The 16649-nt window shown below is 49.8% G+C and overlaps 1 protein-coding gene across 4 annotated transcripts in view; it reads left to right on the top strand.

Annotated features, from left to right (window-relative positions):
- CTBP2 (C-terminal binding protein 2) overlaps positions 1 to 16649 on the top strand; it is a 170187-nt gene that overhangs the window by 33754 nt on the left and 119784 nt on the right. Inside the window, exon 1 of one of the 4 annotated variants that reach the window (XM_070470393.1) lies at positions 4455 to 4470. The exons of the other annotated variants lie outside the window; for them this stretch is intronic. The gene's annotated coding sequence lies outside the window, so the exon portion shown is untranslated. Of the gene's footprint in view, positions 1 to 4454; positions 4471 to 16649 lie in introns of those variants that run through there. 4 annotated transcript variants of the gene reach the window in all.

Genomic DNA, 16649 nt, shown 5'->3' with positions numbered 1-16649 from the left:
TTTTTTAAACCACTTAGCAGAACATTGGCTTTCTGCTTGAGGGCGGTATAATGGGGTGGGGGCCACCTTCTTCTCCCTTGGTCCCTCCGCTAGCGAGATAGATGCAAAGTTTGCCCCACTGCTCTGCTGGGGGTGGGTCGTGAAGTGTACATGCTTTGGAAAAAGGAATCTTTTTGTTTTATTTCGAGGCCTGCTTCTCGTGGCTTTCCCTGGCGATTTAGGACAATCGTTGATTTTTCCTAGGCCGCGATTGTCCCTGCTCCCATGCCCGCGCCATCTCCCACCCCCTTCCCTACCTCTGAAATAACTGTGGCCTCCAGTGGAGCATAAGGGTCAGGGCCTTTGGTCCCTGGTGTTTCTTAACATTTGTGCCCATGGTTTTATATTCACAACTGACAGCAGTTGATTTTTGGAGCCCACTGGTCATCGCACAGCAGCGTGTGCATTTCTAGTTTGCTTCAGTGTGGGAAACTGGGTGAGCAAGTGTACTGCACAGCTCTCTAGCCAGCTGCAGACCAGTCACCCTGTGAGCCGGGCCACCCAGGAGCCCGGTGGTCTGGCGTGTGCTAGCCTTGGGGAGGCTACTGTCAGCCTCTCCAAGGCTCTTCAGGGCCAGTGCTTTTGGGGATGTGGTTTATAGGGCTGCTAGTAGGTCCTAATGAATGGGTAACCTCTTTTTATATCTTGTCTTTTTGGAGAAAGTATTGGTTGGCCAAAAAGTCATGCAGGTTTCCCTATGAGCTAGAAAAACCCAAGCAAACATTTTGACCAACCCAATACTTTGAGGATTTAAAAAAGAAAAAAGGATACTATAAGAAGGGATGAGGTTGGGAAGGACTAGAGTTGATTAAAAAATGGACATACACCAACCACAGATTTCAGGACAGTTGACTACGAGCAGTTCTCTTTGAGTTTAGAGAGACGGTGTGTCCTTGAGCTCATCCTAAAGAGAAATGCTTCATTAGAGGGAGTTATAGGGGTAGGGGTCCTGTAATGACAAAGGTCCATCTAGTCAAAGCTATGGTCTTTCCAGTAGTCATGTACAGATGTGAGAGTTGGGCTATAAAGAAGGCTGAGTGCCACAGAATTGATATTTTCAAATTGTGGTGCCCGAGAAGACTCTTGAGAGTCCCTTGGACTGCAGGGAGATCAAACCAGTCCATCCTAAAGGAACCCTGAATATTCATTGGAAGGCCTGATGCTGAAGCTCCAATACTTTGGCTACCTGATATGAAGCACCAACTCAGTGGAAAAGACCTGATGGTGGGAAAGATGGAGAGCAGGAGGAGAAGGGGGAAACAGAGGATGAGATGGTTGGACAGCATCACCGACAGTGAAGGACAGGGGAGCCTGGCATGCTGCAGTCCATGGGGTCTCAGCGTCGGACAGGACTTAGCAACTGAACAGCAACGACAAACGGGAGCTGAGGGTTCTACCAGCGACTAAGGTCTGGCGACGCAGGCTGCTGCTTGGGCCTGGTCTGCGGGCAAGCTTAGAAGCACCGTGTTGAGGGAGAATTTAGGGGAAGCCATTCTGCGAGAGGCCCTTCTAAGGGTATCATTTGATTGGGATGCAGTTTTAAATACTTCGGGCTTCCCTGGTATCTCAGACAGTAAAGAATCTGCCTGCAATGCAGGAGACCTGAGTTCAATCCCTGGGTCGGGAATATCCCCTGAAGAAGAGACTAGCAACCCGCTCCAGTATCCTCGCGTGGAGAATCCCATGGACAGAGGAGCCTGGTGGGCTACAGTCCGTGGGGTGGCAAAGAGTCAGATGAGACTGAGTGGCTAACATTTTTTTTTTAACATTTTACAATACTTCAAGGACTAGACCAGTTGAGTTGGACTGGGTCATTCTCCCAAAATGACATTTGTCTCAACTGGATTTTTTTCTAGGTGTTTTTAGAGAAGATGACTGGAGCTTTCACTCTTGCCCGGGAATTGATGTGATTCCAACGTGGAGGTGGACAAACGTAGGGGCAGGCATGGTCAGTTCCAGGATCAGAAACTTAAAGTCAGGGTCTGGACTTGGTTGAGTCTCGGACTCCAGCTGGGTAACGCAGTGGTGTCCATGCTAGTGAACAATCTGAGTGTGAGTGGGAGAGACTTGCAGTTCAGTATCTGGTAGGCGGAGTGGGGAGGGTGGTGAGGTACATCTGGCGCTCCTTGGAGGGACCAAGGAAGACAGTGATTTGGGAGCATCTGAGTGGGAGTTCAGGCGAAGTCGCTGTCCCTCCTCCTTTCATATCTGCTTCTCTAGCGCTTGGTGTTCTGTTCTTGCTCATTCTGGAACTCCTTGAAGACAAGGTTATGTCTGTCTCCAAATCTGCCTCTCAGCAGCCCCTGCCCCTCCGCTGGTGCTGTAGCAGAATGGATGGAGTGGTGTGGGTGTGGGGTCCAGCTGGGAAAGGTGGACGGCAGATGAGAAGGGGCTGTTGACTTTGACCATCAGGAAGGAGTCCACTTTTTGGATGTGTGGGTGTGCGTGTATATATGGCTATAGCTACAGATGTGTGTGTATGCATTGGGTTCATTAAGCTTGATAGATAGCAAGGCTCAAAAAAATAACACTGAAGCTGGAAGAGTCTACTGGGGCAGGGGTGCTGGACGGATGACTTCTATGGGCCCCAGATGTGGGGGGACAGGAGCACATGTGGTGTTAACTGGAAAGGCCCCCCTCTTAGGAGGAGACTGGGGATGCTGGAAGCATGCAGAGGTCTCCTGTGACACAGACATGTGTAGATTCAGCTGTGCTTTCTGGCTTCTGCATGGGTCCCAAGGTCAGTTTGCAGGGTCTGGCCTCATGGGTGGTGCTTACTGGCCCTTCTCCATGCAGTGGGGGGGTGCGGGAGGGGCCCAACGCCCAAGGAAGGACATACACCAGAATCCAAAGAGAAAGAGAAGTTCCCCTCATAGCCACGTGCTTGTTCTCTGTCAAGCCCCAGTGAGTGGAGAATTGGCTCTAAGTCTCAGGAGCTGCCTGTTTTATATGGAATTAGATCTGGAGTTACAGAGACTTCGTGTCTGGAGGTCTCCTGTCCCATCCCCGAGAGAAGTTGGTTTCCTAGAGGCAAAGCGACTTGCCTGAGGTCACAGTGTGGGATGAGACAGCAAGGTATCCGCAGCCGAGGTTTCCCAAGTCCAGCCCAGATTTGGTTGTGAAGCGTATCCCCCCCACCCCAACCTTGGTCCTCTCCCGGGCTGCCCACCAGACAGTAGGTAATCGGTCTCCAAGGCTCCCTGAGTTATGTGGGCAAGGGTCTGGCCTCCACTCACCTCCCTCCTCCATGGGCAGCGCCCCTTCCCCAGGAGGAAGGCAGCGGGGGCAGAGCTGGGCTGGGTGGTCTCCCCAGCCTCTGCCTTGATGCTTCTTGAGATAATTTTAGGATTAAAACCTCCTTTGGACACTTGGTATGCGACATGCTTAACTGACTTGAAGTCCTTTGGTCTGTTTTCTTTGTGAGCACTTGTAGTTTGGCCAGACGCTGGGGAGGCAGGCTGCATTCTGCTTGCCTTCCAGTGAAGATGCTTTTTACCTTTTGTTGTTGTTCAATCACTAAGTCGTGCCTGACTCTTTGCAACCCCGTGGGCTGCAGTGCACCAGGCTTCCCTGTCCTTCGCCATCTCCCAGAGTTTGCTCAAACTCATGTCCGTTAAGTCGATGATGACATCCACCCATCTCATCCTCTGTCGTCGCCTTCTCCTCCTGCCTTCAATCTTTCCCAGCATCAGGGTCTTTTCCAATTGAGTCGGCTCTTCGCATCAAGTGGCCAAGTATTGGAGCTTCATCTTTACTTTTTACAAAAACCCGACCCTTGGTACCTTCTTCTTAAAACAGTAGTGCCATGGACCATGTGTGTTGTCTTGAGTTCTCCAAAGAGTTGATGTTGACAAAGACTTGCATTCCTGAAGTTGAGAAGAAGAGGAGGGCTACCGTGTAAGGCTTTATCTGTATCTCTAAGCATTTCAGAAGAAGGATATATCTGTGCTCTGTGTTTAAATATAGCACGGTGTTTGCTGCTGAGTTGGAGAAGAAGCAATTGAATATGTAGGTCATTGACTTAGAAGAATGAGTTTGGAGTTTTTCTTTGCATCTGATTAACACCGTCTTACAATTGGGCTGTTGATGCTGTGCCATAATCGGGTTACACGGAGTTCAATGAGATACCTGGGAGGGAAACTGCAGGAATCATAAGAAATACCTTTGCCCCCTTAAGCATTCCAGGGTGTGACTTGGTGTTGGTCCCAGTGGCCAGGTGCATCGCAGCCAGTGTGGAAGGATTAACCCCTCTGAGTTGTTTGGGGAGGAGACGTGCTCAGTGCTGCTCTCCGGAGCAGATCCTCCGGAACAAGGGGAGAGGGCTCTACTTAATCAGGGTAAATGCCAGCGGTGTATTTTAATACATGCTTGATTCAGAACGCACTGTTTGGAGTTGCATATTTAAAAGGAAACTGCCATCCCCCTTTGAAGGTACGTGACATTTAAAAGATCTGTAGCAGGCGATAGGTTTGACAGCTTCGAATTATATTTGAAAGAGTTTTTCTTTTGAGAAAGAAAATGATTACTTCTATTTTAAATGTCATCACAAAGACATAAACATGTTTAATCAAATTATATATTTAATTTATGTAGAATGTAATTTTTACTCCCGCGGAGGAGTCGCTGGTTATTTCTTTATCAGCTTTTGAAGCTGGGCAGTGCTTGAAAGCGTTCAGCTTTTTTGAGTAAATGGCTATTTAAGGGTTTATGGAATCTGAAAAGATAGTATTATGATGGAAATATGTTTTATCTGTACACTGTACCGAATGGCACATTTTGGGGAGAGGGGGACTACTTTCATGATTGTTTCTGGGAGGCATTAAGGATAAACTCCTGTTGAATGGATTGAAAGAAGTGTGACCCTGAAGACAATAAAGGCGAGACAGCAAAGACGCTCCTGTAATTTTCTCCTTCTGGGTTCTTTGAATCAGCAGGGAGGTGCTGGGGAGTGTTGGGACTGACTGCCAGCTCTCCTTAAAAGGGAGACAACAGGCGATCTCGGGGGACAGACTCCGAACACCACCAAAGACCTTGAGGTTGATACAGTGTGATTAAGTTGGGTCACAAGAGGCTGACCGGGAGTTCGAGGGCAGCCTCAAGGTCCCCAGGCTGCTAGAAAAGCCGGAATGTAAGCTGTGGGTCAGCTCAGACAGGTGGCTCGCTGGTTCTGGCAGTCTGCTAGGACTCACCAGCTCCAGAACTTTCTCTGAGCGAGCTGGGTGTTGGAAGGCGGCCAGCCCAGCGCACAACTGCATGTGTCAGCCAGGGACGGTCTTGCCCTGTTCCAGCTGCCGCCTGGTGTTTTGAGGCAGCCCAGTGGGGTCTGGGAGTCCTGGGGCTCCTCGCCCACTCATCCACATGGAGCAGCCGTGGGGGCTGGCTTTCTCCTGTCCTCTCTGGAGCTGTTTTGTGAGATGTGACCTGGGGAGCCCTGGGCAGCTGGCAGCAGCTGGGCAAGAGAAACCAGTCAGTTGTGCCTGTTCCCAGGAAAGATCTTACATAGCAAGCATCTTTGCCAGCTCCAGCGGAGAAGGTCAGGGTTCAGGAGCCATGTACCCTGGCAGCCAGAGGAAACTGATCCCAGTTCAGAGCGTGAAGCGCGTCAACAGGCTAGGCTCCTCGTGGCTCCTTGTAAACACACCCGGGTCCACCACAAAAAGGAATCGCCCTGTTTATTGGTCAACATGCGCCAAAGGAGCAGACAAAACAGGACAAAGCTACTTCTTATTTTTGTAATTAAGCTTGTCATTGTGATGTAATCATAGAATCACATGTAAGTTGTTCAGACCCTTTACCTGGTTCTCCCCCAGTTGGTAACATCTTGCAAAACTTAGTGACAATAACGTGACCAGGAGATTGATATAATCCACAGATACTATTCAGATTTCCCCAGTGTTACATGTATTTGTTTGGGTGCATTCACTTCTCCTGCAGTTGTGGGGGCACATGGCACATGATACCACAGTGAAGATACACAACAGTGTCACAACCCACAACAGTGTCCCCTGTTCCCCATTTCCAGCCACACCCACTTAGGTGGCGCAGACAGTTCATGGCCAACATACAAGCTCGTCAGCAGGGCTGGCTGACTTCCAAGACCCTGCTCACTCAGAGAAAGTTCTGGAGCTAGAGTGTCCGGCCTCCTCCCCAGGCCCTAAAGCCTGACAGCCTCTAATCTGTTCTCCATTTCTGTAATTTTCTGTATAATGTTCCCTTAAGAATGTTATAGAAATGGAATCAGATGATATGTAGCTTTTCGGGGGCAGTGTTTTCACTCAGCACAGTTCCCTTTGAAATTCATTCAGGTTCTTATTTTGCCGGCTGGTTCCTTTTTGTTGCTGAGGACTATTCCATCCCAAGATTTTTTAACCCAGTCTTAGACTGCAACCCTGGGTAAGAGGAATCCCATCCGGAAACCTGAGAGTTGCAAAATGAGAGGAGCGAGACATCTCTGGCCTCTGCTTAGCTTACCCACATCTTGCAGCAGATGTCCGTGGGGTGGTGGTTGAAGAAGCTTGCGTGCCCTGATGGCGTGGCTGGTTCGGGAATCCAGCAGAAAAGCCTGCCTTCACTGTGTGAGTTTTGTTCATCTGCACCGTTGTGTTTGAACAGTGCACACAGAGTGAAACAAAAGTTGGGATAAAAGGTGACTGGATTTTGATGCTTTATTAGCACTGCTGCTGTAAAAATAACAGACGGGAGTTCTGGTCTGGTGCACAAGAGAAGTTAAAAACTGCATGAGCATGGTTTCTTTAGAGGAAGCCCTGACCACCTCACTGGCATCGGCATGCCTTCATGAGAGCTGTGAAATGACATAGCCCCAGAATCTGATTTCACAGGGGAAGTTTCGAGCTGCTGTTCCCTCAGAAAGCAGATGTATTTACACTGTGTTAAAAACATACATGCTTGTGTATTTACACACGTGTCCTGTCAGTGAGGACAGCATTTATGAAGTTATTACCCCCATGCAAGGTCATCTGTACTTTCAAAATTAGTAAGTGCAAAGAGTGATTCGGTACGTGAGGAAGTTCCTTGACGATCCCCAGTGTTACTTAGCCTGATACATATGAATCAGGTTTGTATCGTCAGGCTGTTTGTAGGGGGTGGTTCCCTTTCCCGGTAAGATGCTCTCTGAGGTCTCATCTGGCTCTGGGATTTATTCTTTCTTTTTCTGCCTGCACCGCGTGCCATGTGAGAATGTGGGATCTTAGTTCTCCGACCGGGGATCGAAACCGAGTCCTCTGCAGACTGGCATGGGAAGTGCAGAGTCTTTAACTGCTGGAATCCCAGGGAAGTCCCTGGGATTCATGCTGAAGACTAGAATTTGTTGCGTTCAGAGGAAACTTACTTTGGACCTGTGAATTTCCTTTCCATTCGACCTTGGGAGTCTTCACTCACGTTTGTATTTGCGGAGTTGCATTGCGTCCTGCTCCCTGCGACATGCCTTAAATGGATTTTCAAAGTGAAGCCGTCTCCTTGGTTGCAGGTGCAGCAGCCGGTCCGTTTGACGGCAGTGAAGCACTTCATTTCACACCGGAATCTCCCCTGAACCTGTAGGTTTGGGTTTGAAGACATTTGTTTTGAAATAAAACGGAATTTCCTTTAGGCCTTTCTTCTCCCCAGGACTCTGGATTCTTGAATTACCCTAGTCCTGTTAGAAAAGCATTTGTCACACAGTAGAAGTGTTCACAGATACGTGGTAGAGCTGAGCGCTTTATCTGTGGCATCACACATCACCCCATTGCGGTCCCTCATTCTAGGTAAGAATGGTCATGCCCTTGGTTTGTTGGTGAAGAAGCGAAACAAAGGATCAGGCAACTTTTCTGGGGCTACTCACAGCCTCCTTCAGTGCTCTTCACTAGTGGCTGGTCTCCAAGTTCTCCAAGATAAAAATTATGTTGTCCCTGCTCGCCTTCCCTGATGGAAGCCATCAGGGCTTCCCTGGTGGTTCAGATGGTAAAGAATCGCTTGCAGTGCAAGAGACGCGGGTTTGATCCCTGGGTCGGGAAGATCCCCTGGAGGAGGAAATAGCAACCTACTCCAGTATTCTTGCTTGGGAAATTCCATGGACAGAGGAGCCTGGCGGGGTACAGCCCATGAGGCTACAAAGAATCGGACACGACGGAGGGATTAACGTTCTTCACTGCTCACCTGGAGCCGACCGGCTAAACCAGTGACAAACCCGGTAAAATGGTCACTGCCCTTAGAGTATATGATAGAGTTGGAGATGGGGAAACAGCTGGTGAGAGCTGGGGTCTGAGGGGCTGTTAACCAGCTGAATTCATTTTTACCCAGCTTCCTCCCAGCTCGATATTCTGCCTATAGTCCCATGACCAGTAGCAGTTGGTATCTAAGTCTAGTCACTGTTTTTGTGAGTAATTTTTCCAGGACTTGTGAACTCAGCTGTTTGACTCTCAAGTCATATATATGTGTGTGTGTGTGTGTGTGTATGTTTGTGTTTTATGCTTCGCTCTGCTCATTCTTCTGCAGTCTAGTCTGTAGCCAAGAACGTGGCCGGAGCCTGCCAAGTCCGCCTTGCAGTGGTACCATCCTGTCCTGCAGGCCCTGGGGAGAGTGGGTTCTGAGCTCCCCATGGGAGTCGAGGGGTCCCCGCTGCATTGATGCCCCTTCCCCTGCCCCTGTGGGCTTCTCCCAGGTTGACTGGCCACTGGAATTCAGATTGATGTGTTGGCATCCATATGAGGGACACCTTTTTGTTTTTTTGTTTTTTAAGGCTTTATGGTTTTTTTTTTTTTTTTAAACCCACTTTTTAAAAGTCTTTATTGAATTTGTTACAATATTGCTTCTATATTTTATGTTTTGGCTTTTTGGCCCTGAGGCATGTGGGATCCAACCCACACCCTCTGCATTGGAGGGTGAAGTCTTAACCACCGGGCCGCCAAGGAAGGCCCCTCACCCTGTTTTTAGATTAAACTTCATGAGCTTGCAGGGTGTGCTTCCTTACTGCTTCCTTTTGGACTCACCTGGACAGTGCAGCAGTTACTTAGGGGTTAGGTCCCGGGTAGAGTCGTTCTGCAGTGACGCTGCGGCCGGGAACCATCGGCAACAGCTCCGTTTCTGCTTTCCCAGCCGCAGCTCCCTCTCCTGATGTAGAAGCCCACACACACACTATGCATTTTCCAGATTGTAAGAAACCTGCCCCTTACAGAAAATGGAGAAATCGAGGAAAATATGAAGACTTACTTTTATGATCCCAAAGACTTCTGTTTTAAAAATCACCTTAGCATGGAAAAATAATTTCTCTTAACACTTGGGGTGTATTTTCTGTCTCGTGCATACACTAACAAGTGAAATTCACTGTTTAAGGAATATTTTTTTAATTTATAAGATTTGGAGTCTGTTTTTTATTTGTTTTTCCATTTGACCTACAAGTGTTTTTCCTAAGTTATGAAGTATTTTTGAATTTTTAAAACTGAATAATCTTTTGAGATTACAGTATCATAATGTATGTAGGTGTACTGTGATGGCTGTCACGTCTATAGTGTAGCGGAAGTAGTTAGCCAACTCTTTTCTGTTTTAGGGATCATCGTAGATGGTTTATATTTTTAGCGTGGTATGTGGAATCTTGGTTCTCCGAGCAGAGATCAAACCCATGCCCTTTGCATTGGAAGTGCAGAGTCTAAACCACTGGACTGCCAGGGAAATCCCTGAGATGATTTATTTTTATCTAAATCTTGGCTCCTCCTCTACTTATTGCCTAGGGGTAGAATGAGCTGGGGGATGAAATCTAACTTTTCAGAAAAGGTGCCCGTTCATACTCCCACTGAAGTGGGGGGGGGGGGTGTTGGTCTCACCAACTCTTCAAACGTTCCATTCTGTCATCCGTGGATTTCACGTTAAAGATCCTCAGCTCAGTGGGTTTATGTCTGTGTGTTGAGCGTCAGGAGACGTGCTTACTGTCTGACCCTGTGCGCCTGGTCAGTGGGGGGGTCAGCGGGGTGTCTGATGGACAGGAGCTCAGCACACCTCTTTTGCGCCCTGCAATCTAACAGGGAGAAAGCCGAGGCCAGGGCATCCTTTCAAGATGCTCTGCTGGTTAGTGGTTGCTACTTGCTGTGTTCTCTTCGTGGGCCAGCCCATCTCTCTCTCAGTCCTGGCAGGTTCTGGAACCTCTCCTAGAGGTGAAAGTGCCTGGGCCTGTAGCTTTCTGGTTCACTTACTGTCTGGATCCACAAGAGACCACCTGCAGTATCTCTGCTTTGCCCTGTGGACTTAGCCCCCTGTTGCCTAATGCATCGAGCCAGGTTGACTGTAAGGGAGCCCTCCCTCAGAAAGGAGTCTCCATCCCGGGCATTTCACAGTTAACAAGGCTGCTTCACAGCTTGTCTGACCCTGGGACAGACACTTGGGGTCATAGCCAGGCTTCTGGGAGCTGGGGGTCAGACTGCTCAGACAAGTACTTCCACGGCTAGCTGGGCAGTTTAGGGTGTGGGAACGCTGCTTGAATTCACAGAATGACGTCGTTGTGTGTGTGGGTTGCTGCTCACGGCTCCACTTTTTTTTTTTTCTTTCTTTCTTTCAAAACTTGGCTCACATGCGTCCTGAGCACACGTTGATTTGCTTCCTGTGTTCATTTTTCCAGCTGTATGCAACCCCACCCCCACCCCCCAATCTGGCATCCTGATGCCCTTGTTTATTCCTCCACCTCTGGAGTCACTGACAGCGGAGGTGTTGAAGCCCAGCTAATGCTATGAGGCTAGGCTCCTCCCGGTCACCTAGCCTGGCTCGAAGCTGCTGGTTCTGTAGGGTGGGTGCGAAAGCAAAAAGCTCAAAGACAGCCGAGGAACGGACACATTAATTGACTACATCTGAGACAACACTGAGAAAATATCCTATTTTGTTTTCCTTAAGAAAGTGGCTGGGTTCCAAGACTTCCCTTACAGTTTTCCACTGGCTGTCCTGATATTTGAAGACAGAGTTCTGAAATCTTGGCTGTTGGGCCTCTTCATGTTCTTAAAGCTTAAATCCAGCTGAAGATATTTAATATTACAAAATTTCCATAAACATTCCCTCTACAAAGACTGGATGTAAAGTTTGTGCCTGGAGGGCATGTTTCTTCTTGAAGTTGAAAGTCTTGGACGTAGGGGTAATCATGAAGTGTTGATTTGACCTTAGGTGTCTTGATACTAGCGTAATTGTATCGGGACATGGAAAATGAACTTTCAGGGTCCCCATCCCCCCTCAATAAAGGGTAATTGTTTCCAAGCTAATTAACACGGTTTATTCATTATTAGGCAATCGTACATGGAATTGAATCCTGGGAAGGAACGATGTGGTTTTGGAAGGGGAAGGCATCTCAGGTCATACCGTGTTAACTCCATCTTGCCCAGCTTTTCCATCTTTGGAGGACGTTGTCCTTCCCTGGTGACAACCAGTCCAGAATCCCACATTGTTTTATGCCTGGTGGGCCAGGTCTTTCTGGGGGCTGTGTTACTATTGAGAGGCTGGGCCCCACCCCCGGCGACTTGGGTCAGCCTGAGGTCCTGGTTGGGGTGAGATCACACTTGAGTGGCCCCCGAGTTCTGAGCCCAGGGGCAGAGGTGGGGGCGGGGGGCTACATCCCAGCTGCTCCTGGCTCCTCCCACTCAACCCACCTCACCCCCTGCTGCTCAGAGATGCCCATCTGTGCTCCCAGCAGCCCCCCACGGATGCAGCTCTGGCCCCCTGGCCCAGTCAAAGTCCGAGACCATCTCTTTCTGTTGTGGATGATCGTAGGTCCCTGGATGTGGGGGCGAGCTGCTGAGGGTGGTCAGGTGTGAACCAGGAGCTGGTGGGGGTTGGGGGAGGGGTCCAGGCTGTTCAGGGGTCCCATGAGCTGTGGTCCAGGAGCCCGTGGCCTCAGACTGACACCTCTGTCTGGGTGTCCTTCTATCTGGGTGTGCCCCTCTGGCCAGAGGACTTCATTTTGCTGATAGGGGCAGGTCGGTTCTGCAGGGCAGACATTTGGTTTCTCTGTGGACTTCTGGGTTCCATGTCTGCTTGAGGCTTTTCCCCGCCCACCAGCCTTGAACTTGAGATAGTTCTGAGGCCCTGCTGTGGATACACGGGAAAGCCCCTGGCACCCACTTCCCATGCCCTCGCATCCTTACTGTGACCCCATCCCGGAGGGTCACTCCCCTTTTCACAGATTGACACGTGCTGTGTGGCTGGTGTGTGCAGTGGGAACAGTGAACAGGCTGACACAGGGCTGGCCTGGGGTGACCTCCAGGTCACCACGGCTCCCCAGGACCGGCTTTTGTCTAGAGCTGGGGCTCCGGTTCCGTGTCTGTTGAGATCCTCTTACTGCAGCCCATGGGCAAGTGAGTGGTTCCTTCTGCCTGGGGCGCACGTGGGCCGCTGGATGCCCCGGGGTGGGGCCCTACAGCTGTGGGCAGCTGACCAGCATTTCTGAGAGTAACTGTGCATCACTTCAGTCATACTTATTTTAAAAAACTTTTTTTTGTTTTGGTTTAGCCAGTTAGCGATGGCTGTGATAGGTTGAGGTGGACAGCAGAGGGACTCAGCCGCTCCCACACATGTATCCATTCTCCCCTAAGCTCCCCTCCCATCCTGCCTGCCACGTAACATTGAGCGAAGTTCCCTGTGCTGTGCAGGTCTTTGTTGCTTATCCATTTTAAATACAGCCGTGTGTACCTGTCCATCCCGAACTCCCCTAACTACCCCTTCCCCTCATCCTTCCCTCCTGACAGCCCTAGATCCATCCTCTTATGTCTGTGAGTCTGCTTCTGTTGTGTAGATAAGTTCACGTGTGTCGTTTCTTTTTAGATTCCACATCTAAGGGATGTCATAGGATAGTTCTCTGTCTCTGACTTCACTCAGGATGTTCAGTTGTAAATGTGGTAACAGCAGGCGCCCCCTTGAGAGGGCCGACTAGCAGCATCTGAGCCAAGGGAATGTTGACGAGCGTGAAGCCCGAGATTCTGGACGGTTCTCCATCCAGTCCGTTTCCCGAGCACAGCCTCGCCTCAGGACTCTCCCCATGGGGAGGGCGGGGATCCACCCTGCATGGGGAGCGTGTGGGTCCCTTCGTGACCCGGCGAGGGTACTGGACTCTTAGGCCAAATGGGAACCATTGATCTCATGATGCGAGCAGAGACTGGTTTGGTCCTTCGCAGAGGCTGGTGATGACGCGCTCACGTCAGAGTCGCGTGCCAGCATCTGATGACCACTAGCATTTATGGAGCACTCACTGGACCCTGGCCCTGTGATGAGCCCCCCGGGCATGATCGCTTCGAAAGGACCTGATCAGCCGTGAAGCCGACGCTGTCACCTCCGTCTCAGATGGAACAGAGTCTCAGGGCATTGGTCACCTTGACCCGCGGAGCCGGGGATTCTCCATGGTGTCCTGTTAATGCCACGCTCCCCACTCCGTTCCTCCCCACTTGCCCCTCTACCTGCAGTAAATCCGTGATTGCCTGAGGGAAGAGTCTGTGGACTACTTTCTGGTTTTCTGTTGCAGTACTAAATTTTTTAAATTCAGTTTTGGGGACCCTGGGTCTTTGTGGCCGCCCACAGCCTCTCTCTAGCTGGCAGCGAGCAGGGGCTACCCTGGTCGCGGTGCGGGACTTCTCATTGCACCCACTGGTTGCCACGCAGGGGTCCTACTTGTTCCACGGCGCGTGGACCAGGGATCGAACCTCTGTCCCCCGCATTGGTAGGCGGATTCTTAACCACTGGACCAGCAGGGAAGTCGGGAAATACTAAATGTGAAGAGGGCCCCCTGGATCTGAGATAAGCACAGCGTGAAGGGAGGGCAGGTTCCAGACACGAGCAGTGTTCTCTCTGCGCCAGGGTTTCCTGCTTCTGTCCACAGTTACTCCTTGAGGGCCTCTTCTGCTCACAGATGTCCAGGCCTTGCTTTTGCTCACTGGCCACCTTGTTCCTCCCAGCCAGAGGGAGAGGAACAGAGGCGCTTTCCTTGGAAGCCTGCCCCCGCCGCCCATGGCAGGACAGAGGACGGGCGTTTCAAAGCCTCAGTGACCCAAATGTGAGTCTGACAGAGCAGAGAATCCAGCTGGGGTTCAGGCAGGCCCCGGGTGGTAGCAGCGCTGACACATCAAAGCTTTAGAGGCATTAGAAAACCTTCATCCAGGGTCAGTGCCGGTAAGTGGGCACTTTGTGATACCTGCCACAGGTAGTGTTGGGGGGGGTGGACCCAGGGAGCCCACGCTGCGCTACCCGCGTGCCCGTCTTCTCTGTAGAGTGTGGATGGGGCAGGGCCTTCCTGCAGGGCACAGAGCAGAGCATAGCGGCCGCTCCTGAGAGAGCGAAGTTCAGGTGGGAGCAGGGCTGGTCCTCCTGGAATGAGCCAGGGCAGAGCCTCTCAGGCCCCCTTGCAGAACTTTCTAGAGTGCATCTCATTCAGTTTTAACACACACACACACACGAGAAGGGGCAGCACCCAGGGCCCAATTTGTAGACTTTCTAAAAGGTAATTTTCGTATGCTCAATTCAGTGTAAGAAGAAACTAAAAGTCCAGGTGGTGGGGACCCTGATAGGCAATGTGTCTCAATTTGCAAGTTTCCTGCATGAAAATCCCAGCCTTAGCTCAGACTCCGGCAGGCCCTGGGGGCTGCCCCTTCTCGTGTGTGTGTGTGTGGGTGGGGGTCCCTCCCCTCCTGTGTGCACGTGTGTGTGCACACGCTCACACCTTCATCATTATCAACTGTGCACAGAACACATTTGCCAAGTGATGTTGAATAGATTCACCCAGGTTATCGTACAAAAATAGATGCCCTTTCCCTTGGCCAGATGAAGCTGAGTCAACTTGGAGCTTCCTGGCATTTACTGGCCGAGGCCGAGTCATGTAGTTGGTGGAACAGCCCGCTCAGGTTCCTGGGGTTGCTGGTTTAGGATGTGGTGATTTTAATCAGCCCAGTCATTTCTGTGTCTTGTTGTATACTCCTGGAAGTTCTTGGAGGAATCCTGCCAAGAAAATTTCCCCTGGCGAATCCACAGGGCACGGCTCCCCGTTGTACTGTCATCAAGTATCTGCAGAAACAAAGTGTTCTTGAATTTTTAGCCTTTCTGTGGCTCCAGCCTTTTTAAGTACTTCTTTTCCACCTTCAAGTAACAATGCACACTCGCTTTAAAGATTCTGACAGTCTTCCAAGCTTTTTAATGTTCTTAATCCGCTAAAGGAGCTGTCACTGTTCACTTGGGCAGACTGCAGGCTCTTCCAAATTTTTGGCTTGAGATTCCATGGAAGGTCACCTCCTCTGTGAGGCCTTCTACACAGGTGGGATTGTCTGTTCCCTATTTAATTGATTTTACTTTGAAGTATCAAGGAGAGAGTCTGTACCCACCACTAAGATCAGGTAGATTTAACATGTCACCTTTGTCGTCAGGCCTTAGTTGAAAAGCGTGTTGCTGACATGCGTGTGTGCACACACTTGTATGTTCTTGTTTAGTGGTTCAGTCATGTCCGGCTCTTTTGCAGCTCCATGAACTGGAGCCTGTCGGACTCCTCTGTCCATGGGATTTCCCAGGCAAGAATACTGGAGTGGGTTCCGATTTCCTTCTCCAGAGGTCTTCCTGACCCAGGGATTGGAAGATCTGCATCTCCTGCATTTCCAGGCAGATTCTTTACCACTGAGCCACCTGGGAAGCCTTTTAAACATGTGTGTGTGTGTGTGTGTGTGTGTGTGTGCGTGCGTGTGTGTGTGTATAAATTCTATATATGATAATGTATTTTATATAAGTAATTTTTTTTTTCAGTTAAATGTTTGATTTCCCACTGTGTTCCATGTTTGATTTCCCACTGTGTTCCAGACCTGGAGGGATTTGGAGATGAATGATGTGTAATCAAGACATTAAAATATTTTAGAGATTTGATGATGTGCAGAGTATGTTGCAGCGTGGCAGGCAGGCGTGAAGGTGTTACAGACGATGTCCAGGCCATGGGATTTGAAGGGTGGATGAGAGTTTGTTAGGCAGGTTCTCGCTGCTTCCAAAGGATGTTTTCTTGGCTGTAATAGATACTTAGTCAACAGGAAACTGTCGTTAGAGGCTTGTGACCATTGAGAGCCTGTGACTGTCTGTCCCTTCCTAGCACTTCAGAGATTGGATGGCTCTGCTCTCCCCACCCACTCCTTTGAATTGGAAAGTTTGGGGTGTAAGGTAATGCGGGGCACAGTGGGAGTGAATTACTTCTTGACTTTGGGTATATGCTAACCCTGACCATAGAGACCACCATGTTCCTGTTCTTGACTCGGTACTAATGGACTGAGTTAAGCAAAAGCTGGCTGGTGTCAGGGTTTGAACCCTTCCTTACATTAGAAAGAGCACAGGAACATGGCGTTCTTTCTTTCTTTTTCTGTTAATTAAAAGATTATTTATTTATTTGGCTGTGTTGGGCCACATGTTGCAGCATGTGGAATTGTTATTGTAGCACTGGGAACTAATTCCTTGATCAGGGATTGAACCTGGGCCCCCTGTATTGGGAACGTGGCGTCTTAGCCGTTTGACCACCAGGGAAGTCTCAGGAGTATGGTTTCTTTTGAATGGTTTGAAAAGTAGAGTGCAGCTGGGAAACAGGCTACAGTAATTTCATACATTTTTAAAAAAACATCAATCAACTGTTTGAATCC

Source organism: Odocoileus virginianus, chromosome 7 (assembly GCF_023699985.2).
Source record: "Odocoileus virginianus isolate 20LAN1187 ecotype Illinois chromosome 7, Ovbor_1.2, whole genome shotgun sequence".
Taxonomy (NCBI): Eukaryota; Metazoa; Chordata; class Mammalia; order Artiodactyla; family Cervidae; genus Odocoileus; species Odocoileus virginianus.
The sequence above is the reverse complement of the archived record's forward strand: the minus strand, read 5'-3'. Positions and strand labels throughout refer to the sequence as shown.